At 40.4% G+C, this 15,906-nt stretch overlaps 1 protein-coding gene across 1 annotated transcript in view; it reads right to left on the bottom strand.

Moving 5' to 3' along the window:
- ELAVL4 (ELAV like RNA binding protein 4) overlaps positions 1–15,225 on the bottom strand; it is a 158,276-nt gene extending 143,051 nt beyond the window's left edge. Inside the window, exon 1 of the mRNA XM_066376243.1 lies at positions 15,209–15,225. The gene's annotated coding sequence lies outside the window, so the exon portion shown is untranslated. The remainder of the gene's footprint in view (positions 1–15,208) is intronic.
- Between the last annotated feature and the right edge of the window lie 681 nt (positions 15,226–15,906).

Here is a 15,906-nt window from a genome sequence, read left to right as displayed (position 1 = left end):
GCCAAGGCTCTATTGGAGCAAAGATGGCCCGGGTGCTGGGGATGGCTCTGTGGCCTCTGCCTCAGGCGCTGGAGTGGCTCTGGTCGCAACATGGCGACGCCCAGGATGGGCAAAGCATCGCCCCCTGGTGGGCAGAGCGTCGCCCCCTGGTGGGCGTGCCGGGTGCGCCCGGTCGGGCGCATGCAGGAGTCTGTCTGACTGTCTCTCCCTGTTTCAGCTTCAGAAAAATGGAAAAAAAAATAAAAATAAAAAAAAAATAAAATTTTTAAAAAGAGAAGAGGATGAAATTCTGATACATGCCAAAATGTGGATAAACCTCTAAAATACACTTAGTGAAAGAAGCCAGACAAAAGAATGTGACATTATGTGATCCCATTTATATTTATATAAAATATCCAGAACAGATAAATCCAGAGTCAGAAGTCATATTGATGGTTGCCGGGGCTGGGAAGGGGGGAAATGGGGAGAAATGCTTAATGAATAAGAGGTTTTACTTTGGAGTGATCTGAATGTTTTGGAACTAGATAGAGCTGGTGGTGGCACAACATTGTGAATGTATTAATGTCACTAAATTTTCACTCAAAAATGGTTAATTTTATGTAAATTTCACCTGACTGTGTTATTTTAAAAAACCCACCACTATCCTGTCATGCAAAATTGAAATAAAAGTTATTGTGCTCCCTGAAGTTTGCCTGTCATATATCATTCTGTGCAATTAAAAACAGAACGAATTGTCAAATCTCTTTAAATATGATAGATCCCAGAATTTCAGAGTTCAGAGAAATTGGTATGACCTTTTCATGTGTCATCAAGGACTGTCATTTAGGCATCTGACATCTATATGTCAATAGCATTACTTCCAATAGAAAGCTGTATGACTTTCCACAATACATAATCAAGTTTAAAAAGTGTATCCACATTCCTTTTCTCCCTTCAGCAGGTCAGAGTACATTAGTGTGTCCCATTAAGGAATGGGACTTTGTAATTAAGGAATCACTTTGTAATTAAGTCAGAGCACTAGTGGGGCCAGGACCAGGTCCAGGTAGTGGCTTAGGACTTTGTGAAGAATCCCTTGCTATTGCCATGTGGAGGAGGGCCTGGGCAGGCTGCATCTGAGAATATGCTGGACTGGGCCCTCTTCTGACTACTGCACTGCCACCAGCATGATCCCACTTGCAGTAGTATACTGCCACTGTCATGGCCGAGTCTCAAACAGGTCTCAGAATACAGTAGTACTGTGAGCTAACGTTTCCACCCCCAGAATCCTAGCCACCTGACAGCTGTGTCACCTCTTCTTGGAGTCTGGCTGGACAAAGGTGTTTGCTTACTTCCTGTGGGCAGATACCCTGAGTGACTTGTAATATTCAAGCATAATTTATGCTCCTCTTTCAAAGTAATTTTTTTTCTTTTTCTCTTGTTGCAGAGAAAATAAACAAACAATATTTAATATCCAGCAGGTCATTTCTATACATTAAAAAAAACAAAACAACTGAATAACCAAATGAAGAAAAAAACCTCAATATTCCTTGATAGCTTTTGAGATTGTACTGTCAATCCTAAAATATCAAAGAGGTCAAGACCACTAGCATAGATTTAGGGCCCCTGTGATACTCTGATTAATTGTTAATGAACAAAAATGATAAAGAAAATCTTCGCATAGTTTCTGTTTTATTTTCTTTCATAAAATTAACTACAAATTTAGTTTTCAAAGTTTGAATCTTACCTGGGCTTGAATAATTGCTCTTTTCCTTGCTATCCTTTTCCATCTGAATATCTCTAAGCAGGGTACGTACTCCCCAGTAGGCTACAGAGACCATCCTCCCCATACTCCATTTATCTTACTCAGGTCCATTTACAATTTGTGTTTCCTGCCGAGCTCCTGCTGTCATTTGAATTTTTAATTTCCAACACAGACTCAAGTTTTGAAGTTATATGTAGTGTACAGACAATTTTCTGTCATACCAAATACTTTAATGGTACTACTAAGTTTCGGACACTGTTTCAAGTATTTTATTTATACTAGCTAATGGGAGCTTCATAACCCCATCAGGTAGTGTAGCCATCGTGCAGGTGTGCCGTTCAGTACTTCCTTCAAGAGAGAATTCAACTTTACCTGTAAGGAGTGCAGTTTGATTACAGCCTCCAGCTGCAGCACCGTTAGGCCATGCTTTCCCTGGACAGCCCCAGGGAATGACTGAGCACAGTGGGGATACTGTGGCCTGACCATATCTGCCCAGTGTGGGGCCTCCTTCTAGGAAATCTTTGTTCCAGAGCTCTGTTTGGGTATGCCAATCTTTTGTCTGATCTGCATCATATCTGAGGCTATTCTTCTCCAGTTCTACTTCCTCCCCAATATGTTCCCATAGTACAGGGGTCCTCAGGTTACGACAGTCTCATCAACATATGACATTTCCAGTTTACAATGCTCACTCCCATAAAAAGTTAAAAAATGAGATGTTAGTGTTGTACTGATGGACTATGTGGGCGAACTAGTTTGGTTGCACGCAGCAGAATACACAGTAACGCGGTCTATGAATGAAGGAGTTGGTGTCCCCCAGCAGCTTACCTACGCCATTTTGGACTGTTAAAAAGCACAAGTGCTCTGTTTGTGTTGCTTTGTTTGGTGACTTTTTGGTCCTTATCATGGCTCCTAAATGAAAGTCAGAGCTACTGGCATCACATGAAGAGGACTTGTCTGCTGAGGACCTCATTCATCTAGAAAAGCAGCTGATGAAAGAGAAAGAAATAGAAACCCCAGAACCCAAGAGATTTACTACCAAGGGTTTGGCAGAAGGGTTCCTATGGTAGAGGATGGTTTGGTAAAATTTCAGGCTGAGGACTCCAGAGCTGACAGATTCAGTGAGGTCTACAGAGTTATTATGGATGCCTTGCAATGCTAGAGGCAGATTTTGGAAGAGAAGAAGTCATCAACCTTCAGACTAGCCTGAAACAGTTCTTTAGGAAGGTAGAGAGGCCTGCAACAAATCCTGCACCCTCTACATCAGCTGCTTCTCGAGATGAAACGCCCGTAGTACAGAAAGAATCATCTACAGTGTCTCCTGCATGTTCCTTAGGTAATCCTGGTTCACCTGACCCAGTATCTCCAGCACCTTCTGCAGGTTCTCCTGCCTCTCCAGCTTCCTCCTCCCAATAGGTCACTCTCTCCCACCTTGCAATGCCCCTTCCAGTGTGCAAGCCAACCGCAGGTATAAAGGTATATTTTTACACTCATTTTTCATCATTTTTTTCTGTTACTATGGTACAGTGTACAGTACAGTATATTTATATCCTTTTCCTTTTTCTGTGGCTTAGTTGTTTTTATGTTCTAGATTATGTTTTTACAACTATATTAGGATAGGTAAGTGACTTAGGCTAGATGTGTTTCGAATTATACCAAAATTCGGGTTACGTCACTGTCGTAGAAATGGAACTGTGTTGTAACCTGAGGGCCCCCTGTACTTGAATATTGCTTTTCAATTCTTTTGGGTATATATCTAGAAGTGAAATTGTAGGTGGAGGGAGTCATTCTATACTTAACTTTTTGAGGAACTGACCTTTCCACAGCGGCTATACTGTACTGTTTTACATTTCCACCAGCAATGGGCAAGAGTTACGTTTTCTCCATATCCTTACCAACACTTGTTATTTTTTGTTGTTGTTTTTAATTATTGAAGCCATACTTGTGTATGTGAAGTGGTATCTCACTGTGGTTTTTATCTGTTTTTCCTTAACAACTAATAATCTTTTCATGTGCTTTTGGCTATTTAAGAAAATATTTTAAACAACAACCAAGGATCCAAATTTAAGTTAATATCCAATTGCATGTGGGCTTCCAGATCCACAACTCACTACGTTTTACTTTAGTATTTTTAAACATTGATTGTAAAATGGGTTTCCATTTCAGAAATCATATTATAAAATCAGGGAAATATGGTGTTTAAGAAAATGTAAGTTTCACAAGGGCAATAATTTTTGCCTATATTGTTGTCCATGTCTGAACAAGCCACATATTAGGTATTCATTAAATGTTATGTAACAAAAGAAATCAGGTTAACCATCTGAACCCAGAATCTGAATGAAGTTGATAAGGTAGAGGGGTGAGTCCAGGATAATTTCTCAATATTCATCTGCATAGGTCCACTGGTGCCATTTATTGTACTAGGTTACTAGGTATAGAAATAACCACACTCAGCTACTGAGTATGGTATTGGCTGATAGTTTGTCATATATGGCCTTTAGTATGTTGAGGTACTTTCCTTTCAAACCCATTTTATTAAGTATTTGAATCATAAATGGATACTGTACCTTACTAAATGCTTTTTCTACATCTATTAATAAGAACATTATTTTTATCTTTTGTTTTATTAATGTGGTGCATTACATTGATCAATTTGCACATGTGGAACCACCCATGTGCCCCTGGAATGAACCCTACTTGATCATGACGTATTATTCTTTTATGTACTGTTGTATTCAATTTGCTACTATTTTGTTTAGGATTTTTGTATCTGTATTCGTCAAAGATACTGGCCTATAGTTTTCTTTTCGTGTTGTCCTTGCCAGGTTTTGGTCTTAGGGTTATGTTGGCCTCTAAAATATGTTAGGAAGTATACCTATTTTTCAATTTTTTGGAAGAGTTTGAGAAGGATATGTAGCAAATCCTCTTTGAATGCTTGGTAGAATTCACTAGTGAAGCCACCCGGTCCTGGACTTCTATTTTTTAGTTTTTGATGGTTGTTCCAATTTTCCTACTGTTAATCAGTCTACTTAGATTTCCAATTCTTCATGACTCATTCTAGGACGGGTATATATTTCTAGGAAGTTATCCATTTCTTCTAGGCGATTTAATTTGATAGCATATAGCCTTCCATAGTATACTAATATGATCCTTGTATATCTGTGGCGTCTGTGGTAACCTCACTTTCTTTTCTGACTTTGCTTATATGAGTCTTTCTCTTTTTTCCTAGTGAGCCTAGTCAGGAATTTTTCAAGTTCTTTAATATTTTCAAAGAACCAGCTCTTTGTTGTATTCATTTTTTGTGTAAAATTCTACCCAGCCATAAGGAAAAATGAAATGCCATTTGTGACAACATGGACGAACCTGGAGAATATTAGCTAAGTGAAATAAATCAGTCAGAAGAAGTTAAGAACCATATGATTTCACTCATATGTGGGATATAAAACTGAAACTCATAGACACAGACAACAGTATGGTGGTTACCTGAGGGAAGGAGGTGAGGAAGTAATAAAGGGAAAAGGGGGCCATGTATATAGTGAGAGAAGATGATTTGACTGTGGGTGGTGGTCACACAATACAATAGACAGATTATGTATCATAGAAACATACACTTAAAAACCTATATAATCTTATTAACCAATGTCACCCCAATAAATTTAATAAAAATAACACTTGTGATAAAGGAATTATCTCAGAATTCTATTAATTCAAAGTTTCACTTTTACTTCTTATTCAATTTTCATGATCCTTTTATACAACCCTATGTAAAAAAAAGTAATAGAAAAGAGATAGGGTGTTCTACAAACATAAGGTAATAATGCTGCTACTTATAAACATTTCTACCTTAATATTCAGTGGTTTGGTTGGTTTTTCTTCTTCTATGTCCTATCCTGTCCTCATCCTTGTAGAGTTTCTCTACATCCCATATATGTCCAATGTTCCACGGTTTTTATTAAAGTTACAGTATTGGCTATACCAATTTGATTTGGCAATTTATTAAGTCTGTTCTCTGGCTTATGAATTAAAGAATGTCTCCCACTGAACAGAACTTATCTAGAAAAGCAAACCATGGTCCACCGTGACTCTATATGACACACCACTTTGTGACTAGAGGACAGATCACTAAATTTTACAATAGTTTATTCTGATCACTTCCTCCCTTGTAGACTGTGCTTCTTCCACAATTAAAGTCAGAAAAAGAATTCAAGCTTACTTTAATTTGGTTTAACAACGTTTTGGTACTTCTTGTCTCTTGAAATTCTTTTATTATAAGAATACCTTACATAATATCATATATACCCCAAAATAGATAATACCCTTGAAGGGGAGAGAAATACTATTTCAATACACAATAAAATTGTTCCATGAAAACTAAAGCTTCTTGAGCTCTGTCCTTCTGTCACATATCTCAAAAAAACATAGCAATTTTACCTCAAATTACAGTATAGCATTACAGTTTGTATCATTTCCCCCTCAAACAGTGATAGCCTCAGTGGACAGGAATGGTTTGTAGTACAAAACTCTTCCTTGTAATACAAACTCGGGATCTGACTTCGATGATTACAGTCACGCACCAGGCACTTTCAGGAACACTAGTCCCAATGACCTGAGGAAGATCCTCAAAACTGCTACTCCAGGTGACCCTTTGTCCAGAAACTCATGCTATGAGAACTAAAAGATCTTTAATATCAGAGAGGTAGGGAAAAGGTGGTCAATCTATCTTTGGAGGTTAGGAGAAAACTAAACTCCCTTCTTTAATTACAGAGCAAGCTAACAGGTCAACCACAGGTATCCAAAGTTTGAGTAAGAAACCAAAGTTGTACAAAGTTTCAGTCAGGCCGCTAGTGGCAAAAACATTTATTCTTTAGGAATTCTCTGGCTGATGGCAGCTCAGAATTTTTGCCTTTTATTTTCCTTGTTCCTACCCTCATTCTACCTTTCTGATATTTTAAATCAGTAGAAACAACTTCAAAACTTTTCTTGCAAAGGTTTTTGGTTGAAGGAGATTCAAACTGAGTCATTTGCTCAATAAACACTTGTTGATTGTCCACTAAGGACAGGGCCCTGGACCAGGCCCCAGGACTCAGGGGATACAATGGTAAGATCCAGTTTCCACTCTTGAGGAGTTGGGCCTCTTTCCTTAAGTCTGGCAGCTCTGCCTGCAAGGCCCAAAAAGCTTCATGGGATGTTTTCCAACAGAAATTTGATTGGTAAGTGGTTCCCTTGACAGATGATGGCCTTGAGGGCAAAGATAGTGATATTGTAGGCACAGAAAACAGAAAACCAAATAGGCAGAAGCAAATGTGAAGCATGTTTGGCTCACTAAAAATAATTTAGTATTGGAGCAAGTGTAGGATTTCAGTGGGAGAAAATAGAGGAGCATGAGTTTAGATATAGCAAGGGCAAGGATAGGTGGAGAATGACAAACCAATAAGCTTAGGATTCATTCTGTGGATAGCTGGGGACAGGAAAATGACAGGGTCAGATCTACATTTTAGAGACAGTGTTTTGTGTAGACCAACTGGAGGGAGAAAGACTGGAAAGTAGAGCAGAATAAAGAGATTCTATAGTAGACCAGTAGAAAGATGAAAAGGGGAAATTATAGAATATTAACTTACTTTCATCACTATAAATAACCAAAAGCAAACAGTTTAAGTGCTTCCAAATTTTGTCTCCATACTTCTCTTATGAAGATATGACATGTTTAGGTATTTATTTGTTTGGAGGAACAGGAAGGGGAATAGTATTTCTTTTTAAAGAGCCCTTTTCTTTATAAAATCCCTTCCATGATTAAGGAAATAATGCTCGATAATACTCCATCATTATACACCAGCTGGGATATGTTCCTTTGGGTTATAATCAAAATTGATTACGCCTCTGAGTCACAAAACCAGGATTCAATTCCCCACTCTGTCATTTATAGATGTCTATCATTGGGCAAGTTGTCCAACTTCTCTAGGCTGTCATCTTTAAAGGTGTGTATCAGTCAGGAAACAGAAAGCAGACTGAAAGAGTAAAACTGAGCTAGGTTTATAAAGAAAATTCATCAAGGGATGATGAGACACTCTGGGACTAGCGATAATGGAGACTCAATACCAACCCTTGGATCTGGAGGAAGGGAGAGGGGGTGAGGGAGAGAGAGAGAGAACTGTAGCTCTGGGATGGATAGGGGCTGTGGCCTCTACACAGCCACTGCTAACCAGCAGCCTAGGAAAAAGGGAGCTGGGGAAAAACACCTGAAACTCACACTTTGTTCTCCCCTCAATATCTGACCAGTGCCAGCATTGGCTGAATCCTTCCATAAGTGAGACCTCACTGATATAAAGGTCAGCTTCCGGGGTCCCAGAAAGAATTAGCAAAAGGCAGAGTAGATCCAGAGGTCAGATGGAAGAGAACCAGTCCAAAATGTAATAATGGTTGTCTAACTCTCACGTAGATTTTCTGTGAGGGTCAAATGAGATATTATATGTAAAAATAACTTAAGAATGATAAACAAAATATACAAATATAATGATTATGAGGTCCATCCTATAAGAAGTAAACAAGAAAGTATAACGCCAATCTATTGTATGATTCTCCTGGGATTGATAGACCTCAAATTTTCAAATCAAGAATATCTTCTATGGTGGAATTTTTATTATCTCTGGTGAAAATTCAAATCATGAAGATAAAAATTACACTGACAAAATAGTTTTTCAGCACCAAACAGTTAAGTCTAACTGAAAAATTAATTCCCTAGTGAGGTCGATGTGACAACGGTCGGGTAGGGTTTAGACACCTACACATCAGCATCTCCTTCTTAGTTTCCTGTGCCTTTCCTTTCCCAACTCCAATTCTACCCTTTGCCATCAGCATAATTAACAACAATTCTAGAATCCTATTTCATTTTATACTGTGGTTCAGGACCAGTTCTTATAAGTACCAATTCACTTGCCAAAGAACATTCAATAAGCATTTGCAAAGTGCCTGTAATGTGCTTAGTATAAAAGTTAAAAGTCTCTCCATTCGTTGGTAGATAATAAGCCATGATAATATTTCTTCAGCATACAAATCTTTTTTTTTTTTCTTTTTTTTGTATTTTTCTGAAGCTGGAAACGGGGAGGCAGTCAGACAGACTCCCGCATGCGCCCGACCGGGATCCACCCGGCACGCCCATCAGGGGGCGATGCTCTGCCCCTCCGGGGCGTCGCTCTGTGGCATCCAGAACCACTCGAGCGCCTGGGGCAGAGGCCAAGGAGCCATCCCCAGCGCTCGGGCCAACTTTTGCTCCAATGGAGCCTTGGCTGCGGGAGGGGAAGAGAGAGACAGAGAGGAAGGAGAGGGGGAGGGGTGGAGAAGCAGATGGGCACCTCTCCTGTGTGCCCTGGCCGGGAATCGAACCTGGGACTTCCGCACGCCAGGCCGACGCTCTACCACTGAGCCAACAGGCCAGGGCCAGCATACAAATCTTATCTTCTGATTTATAATCTTTTTCCATTCTTGTTCATTCTTCTCCAGCCATACTGACCTACATGTACTTGTTATTCATTGAACTCCTCTAGGTACACTCTTGTGTTAGGGCCTTTACTTTGATGGTTCCCTCTGCTTATATTTCAGATAGCCACATGGCTAATATCTTCACCTCTTCCAAGTTTGTTCAAATACCACCTTCTCAATGCCCACTGTATTCAAGACTGCAATTCCCAACCAAGCTCCTAATTCCCTTTATTCTACTCTACTTTCCCTCCCTTAGCACTTATAACCTTCTAACTTCTATATACTGCACTTACTTATTGTGGTTATTTTTGATGTCTACCTTTCCTTGTGCCCCTGTGGACAGGGGTGTTTATTTTGTTCACAAATGTAGCCCAAGCATCTAAAACTTAGACTGGCCCATACTGGACACTCAACAAATATTCATTGAATTAATGAATGAATCAATTGTCCAATCAGTCATGTGAAATCAATTTCAGTATGCTCAATGACATTAGCAAGTTTTGTTAATGGAAAATTTAAAAGTGGAAAACAGAAAACTATGTTGGCGTATTTTAAATCTAATAGCTTCATCTCAACTATAATTTGTTTCAAATGTTTTGCTTGTAGGTGAAAACTCATATAAAGTGATGATTAATCCCCATTATAATTAAATGTAAAAGCTGCAACATTTCTATTAAAGGAAATATAAGATTAAGCATCAAGCTGGTACTATTGATAATAAGTGTTTATAATTAACTTACTGTGGATAACTGTAAACTCTGTCATTACACTAATAAAATGTAAAAATTCCTAAAGCAACTTGGGACTCCATGGCAGCTGTAACGTGAACACTGGCCACTTTGCCAGTTGTTCAGAGGCTGTGCAAATTAGCACAAACTGGGTAGTAACACGTATAATGCATTTGGGAGCCATTTTTGCACAACATACGTTCAGAGGCTTTTTTCTTTCCTTTAGATAAAATATCACATCTTGATGCATGCACAGGTGGAGCCAAGATGAACTTCAAACTGGTAAGGAGAATAAACCCTGAAGTAGGCAGTTTAGGTACATCTCTGAGCAAATTATCACCAGGCTCTGATTGGAGTGAACAAAGCCTGCTTGTGCAGCAAATTTGGATTCCAAAATTCATGGCTTGAATATAATATAATTATTTTGTTGCAGAGATACCTGGAAATTCAAACAAAGAGCTCATATGACAGAACTAGGTATAAAAGCATCAAAGAATTAAACTTTGTTTTTTTTCTCCAGAAATCCCAACCTTCCTATTTCTATCACCCAAGGTGATATACAGTCAGAAAGACAAGGAATCCCTGCACAGCCAGTCGCCTTTCTTAATCCATCAAGGACATGATTTTTAGTGGACCCAGTCACACCTTCAACTCAGCTTGGACAGTGACCTGAACTCTGCTTCAAGGGCAGTCAGTCTCACACGTAAAAGGTGCATGTGTGCATGTGGGTACCTGAGAATATGTTCGGGTTTCTCACTGCAACAGAGAGATTTAGATCCAACGCGAGCTGTTCCAAATCAAGAATTCAAATCTGACTTGTTAGCTTTCTACTAAATACTATGTGTTGTGGGATAAACTATGTCCCCACAAAACTCATATGTTGAGGTCTTAACCTCCTGTACTTCAGAATATCACTGTATTTGGAAATATGGCCTTTAAAGAGGTAGTAATTAAAGTGAAATGAAATCATACGAATGGGCCCTAGTCCAGTATGCAATGTCTTTATATGAAGAGGAGATTAGGGCACAGAAACACAGAGAAAAAAAACATGTGAAAACAGACATAAGTTAGCCATCTACCTACTAAGGAGAGAGGCCTAAGAAAAATCTGCCAGTACCTTGATCTTGGATTTCCAGACTCCGGAAATGTGTGGGACAAGATTTCTATTGTTTCAGCCACCCAGTCTGTGGTATTTGTTATGGAAGCACTAGCAAACTAATACATCATGTATGATTCATCTCATTATATTGCAGCAACAAACCAAGAATGCAATTTTAAAAATCCAGTTTCCAATCACAAGTATGAATGTCAATAGATTCTTCACTTATGCATTATCACGAAGGAATAAATCATTCTATATTAAGTAAAATTTCTGGATAATTGAAACTTGCCTCTTAACAAACGAATTTATATTCTAATCATATCGATGAAAATGTTTCTAAGATGCACCACTATATACTATTCGCCTTTTAAAATAGAGTATACCATAAAGCAACCCTTTTAAAGAATAAAATTAAAATTTCCCGCTAAATCAGCAATTGTTAAGTGCTATAATTTAATTATTTCTTCTACCTAAGATTAAACTTATTTCTTATGTCTTACTTCTGGGTATATAAATCTGAAGAAATCCAAAACACTAATTCAAAAGGATATATGCATCCCTATGTTCATTGCAGCATTATTTGCAATAGCGAAGCTATGGAAGCACCCTATCAAAGTGTCCTTTGATAGATGAATGGATAAAGAAGATGTATTACATATATATAATGAAATATTAGTCACAAAAAAGACTGAAATCTTAACATTCGGGACCACATAGGTGAACCTAGAGGGTATTATTTTAAATGAAATAAGTCAGGCAGGGACACACAAATACCATATAATTTCACTCATAGGTGGAATCTAAAAAATAAAATAAAACAACACACAAAACAGAAACAAATTTACTTTTGTAACAGGTTTGTCCTTCACTCCCACCTCACATTTACTGAAATTTCTAGTTTATCTCTTCTCCAACAAGCCTTCTCATTGGCCATAGGCTGAGAAATTAAGGAACTCAGCACTATGTCTCCAGGCTTGAGGAATCCAAAGGCTTGAGGAAAAGCTCGAGGAGCTCCAATGTGAGTCAACTTAACATACTCCTTGTGACATATATTTTTTGTTTCTCAGACAAGTTTTGCGTCCATTGTTATTTTTTCCTGTATTTCTAAGAGTTAACATTGAAAAGTTCATGAGCACTATGTCTGAATAAGTGAAATTTTATTTTTATAATATTTTATTACTAATTATTGGCTTGTTACCACTTCATAGGCTTACACACACTGTCTTTACTGATTATCATAATTGGTTTACTGTTGATTTCTGACCTCCAAATGAAACATGTTTATGAACATATCAACTTTAATAATAATAGGTAGCGTGTATTAACGTTTACTATGTGCCTGTTACTTATGCTAAAAGCTCTGTAGGTAACTCCCTAACTACCAACAATGTGAAAGCAAGGAAAGGGATGCAAAATCACTATGACCTCTCAGAACCTGTGTTTTCTGGATAGATATACAGGGTGGGGCAAATGTAGGCTTACAGTTGTGAGTACACAAAACATAGTTTATTCTTATATTAGTATTTATTAATTATTGTACTATTTTCCATATGAACAACTGTAAACCTATGTTTGCCCCACCATGTATTATGCAAATGAGCACCCTTGGATAATAAAAAAAATACATTTTAATACAGTTTTTAAAAGCTGCTAGTAAAAACTAATACCACGTGCAAGTTCTTAATTGAATATAATCTTGGCATAAGCCAATCATTCTTCTCCACAGACCATCACTCCTGAAACAAGCCTGAAAAACTAGTGCTCCTTCTCTCTACCTTTCCTATGACCCAACATGAATTTACGAAGATATGTGTATGTGCAGAGGGCTTTCTGGAAGTAAATCACTAGTAACTGCTGGTATATCAACTTCCACATCCCAAAAGACATGTACTTAACACATGTGGAAGTTAACTTTATTCAATTAATTTTGAGGTGTAATTAAATGCACATCTTAAGGGTTCAGTTTGATGAGTTTTGACAAAGGAATACACTCTTGTAGTCAACATCCCAATCAAGATATTGCATATTTCAGTCACCCCAGAGAGTTCCCTTCTGACCCTCTGCAGTCTCTCTTGCCAACTATAAGTACTTATTTTTAAGTAGATATGATAGCAGTAATGGTAAAAGGTACTGTTTATGGATAGTTAACAACAGGAGTATTTACTGAGGGCCCACATGCCAGGCACTGTACATATATGGTATTCCACTTAGTTCCCATGTCAAATGTTGGTATTATCCCCATTGGTCTATTTGAAAGCAAAGGGTGGGGGGAGGTAGAGGAGAACCAATAAATTAATTATGCATGCAAGGTCCTATAACAACTAAGTGGTGGGATTAGACCTGAACCAAAAATATCTAAATTAGAATCCCTCATGCGAAACCATACTACCTCTACACAAATGCTAAGGAGTTTTCTGTTAATTCAAAAAACACACTAAGCAGTGGAGTGAGGCCACCAGCTCAAAATCACAACCCCATCTCTATCACAAACATACCCAAGTACTTCATCTTAATAAGCAAGCAAAAGTTTCAAAGACTAATACTAATGATAATTAAAGAGGATTACTTACTAGTTCTTTGACTGCAGGAAAATCCCTCATGTATTTCTAGAATAGTTAGGAATGGGAAAATATCCTCTATATAGGTGTGAGGGTCACAACCCCATCAAACCCACAATACAGTTAGTGCCTTGGAAAATGAATGGAAGGAATCCAACCACCTACTTGTTCTTGATCAACCACAGTCCACTCTACTGAAGTGCCACAGTCCACTCTACCCAAGAGTCACAGGCTCTGTACATAGGCTGTGTACAGCACTGCACTATCAATTTCTCAAAGAAGCTAGGAGGCAAACATCTGGATTGAACCTTTTGATTCCTAGTCACATTAATTTTATTCAGTGTTTTAAACTCAACCTACTCACATTTACAAAACACTTCACACAGACTATTTCCCTCATGAATGGAGCTCCATTCACCTCTCACTTAAAACATCAAACTTATTCTGAAATGACTGAAGTGAAAGCTTGTTCAGTGTCAATTTGCAAGTATTATAAAAAACTAGGCGCACAAATGCAGGAGGGTAGGGCATCCTCTTTAAGGGATTCTACTAAAATAAAGCAGGTAGGTAAGGAGCTCAGGTAGACTTTCAGGAACCCACAAGCGCTGATGCCAAGCTGTGTTGTGGAGGTGGGTATTTGATTCCCTGGAGTAAAGCTATGAGAATTACCACCCTTAAGCAGTGCCAGCTTACACGTTGGGAATCAATATGACTCATTTTCCCCCCAACTGGGGTTGTTTTTCTAGAGGTCCCTCCCCTCAGTTTCCCTGTGGTCTCCCTAAGTCCCTTAACATATATTGCGGGGAGGGCGGTTATCACCTTTTTAGAACCGATTCGTCTCTGGCAGGTTCAAGATTTCATGACGTGTGTTTATTAAATCCTAAACGTTTGACAACCCCCGGCGCAAGGAGAGAGAATAATTATAACAGACCAGTCTACCCTCCACAACACCCGAGCCTCCTCTTTCCTCCGTTAAACAAGAGCACTGCTGAGCACAACCGAAGCTCGTCCTAATGTCGTCTAGAAATACCCCAAGTTCTAGGTCCGCCGTGGGCTCTAATGCGGGAAGCACCGGAGGATGCTGCTTCTGCACAATTAGCGGGAGCCACGCGGGGCGGGGCGGGGCGGGGGTGTCGCCGAGGCTCCGCGCTCACCGCCCAGCACCCTGGGGCCCCGCTCGCTTGCCGCCCGGACTTTTTGGCGCCACCCGTTCAGCAAAGCCACTCCGAGGACAGCTCGGGAAAGGCGCAAAGGGAGTGGCGCGAGGCGACGGCTTCTCCGGCTGCCGGGCTGATGGGGGCGGGAGGGTGCATGCTCTGACCCAAGTGTCGGCGCCTCCCCTGGGCCCCGGAAGTCTGGGGGGCGGGAGAGGGAGCGACCCGGCCAGGGCCGCCGGACGGGCAGTAGAAAGGGTCGCCGGGAGTCCCCGGCCAGAGGCGCCGGCGGGGATTGAAGGGGGCTCCCTCCTACAAGGGCCCGCGCCCCGTCCCCGGGAGTCGAGGCAGGCGGGCTGGGGGACCAGAGCAGCCCGCTCGTGGCCACGTGGCCACGCGGCCGCCAACGCCCGTGACAGCAGGTGGGCGGGGCAGGCCCGCGGAGCCGTTACCTGGTTCTTGAGGCGCATCTTCTCGGAGGTGTAGCTGGGCCGGAGGTGGCGGAGCCTGAGCGTGGCGCGGCGGGCGGGAAGAGGTCCCGGAGTCGCCCCGCGCTCGCTCTATCGCGGGCTGGCTCGCCGGCTCGGCGCGGCGCGGCCGCTTCGCCACCCCCGCCGTTGTCGCTGCCGCCACCTCCCACCTTCACCGCCGCCTCCAGGGGGCGCCTGGCGCGGGCGACGGAAGACTGAGCACTTTGAGTCAAGTTCCCGTCCGTGGTCCTGGAGCCTAGCTCTGGGCTTGGCATCAAGTTATGCTCAAGAAATTGAATGAACAAATCTTCCTTTTCTTCAATACTGCTACCTGTGCTTAAGTTTTAAGTGAAGTAAAATCCCTCACAGTTCAAGTCCAACAACAACACCATTTGGACAAATGTTACTAGCAAAACACTTAGGCCCTGAGGTTTCACAAACACTAATTTTGAACCCTTGGAATGACTCTCACCTTTTAGGCAGAGATGCATTAGAAAGGGGCCTGTCCCCAGCAGGGAGTATGGGTACCTTAAGTGGATCCTTCAAGCCATGTCTAGCCAGTTGATTGGTGTCTAAGTTATGTCCAAAGTGAAAAATGGAGACAGAGATTGACATCAGTAAGCCCCAAACAAACCGACCAAGGCTTTTTTTTTTTTTTTTTTTTTTTTGCATTGTGATTT

The sequence above is a fragment of the Saccopteryx leptura genome, chromosome 3 (assembly GCF_036850995.1).
Source record: "Saccopteryx leptura isolate mSacLep1 chromosome 3, mSacLep1_pri_phased_curated, whole genome shotgun sequence".
Classification (NCBI taxonomy): domain Eukaryota; kingdom Metazoa; phylum Chordata; class Mammalia; order Chiroptera; family Emballonuridae; genus Saccopteryx; species Saccopteryx leptura.
The sequence above is the reverse complement of the archived record's forward strand: the minus strand, read 5'-3'. Positions and strand labels throughout refer to the sequence as shown.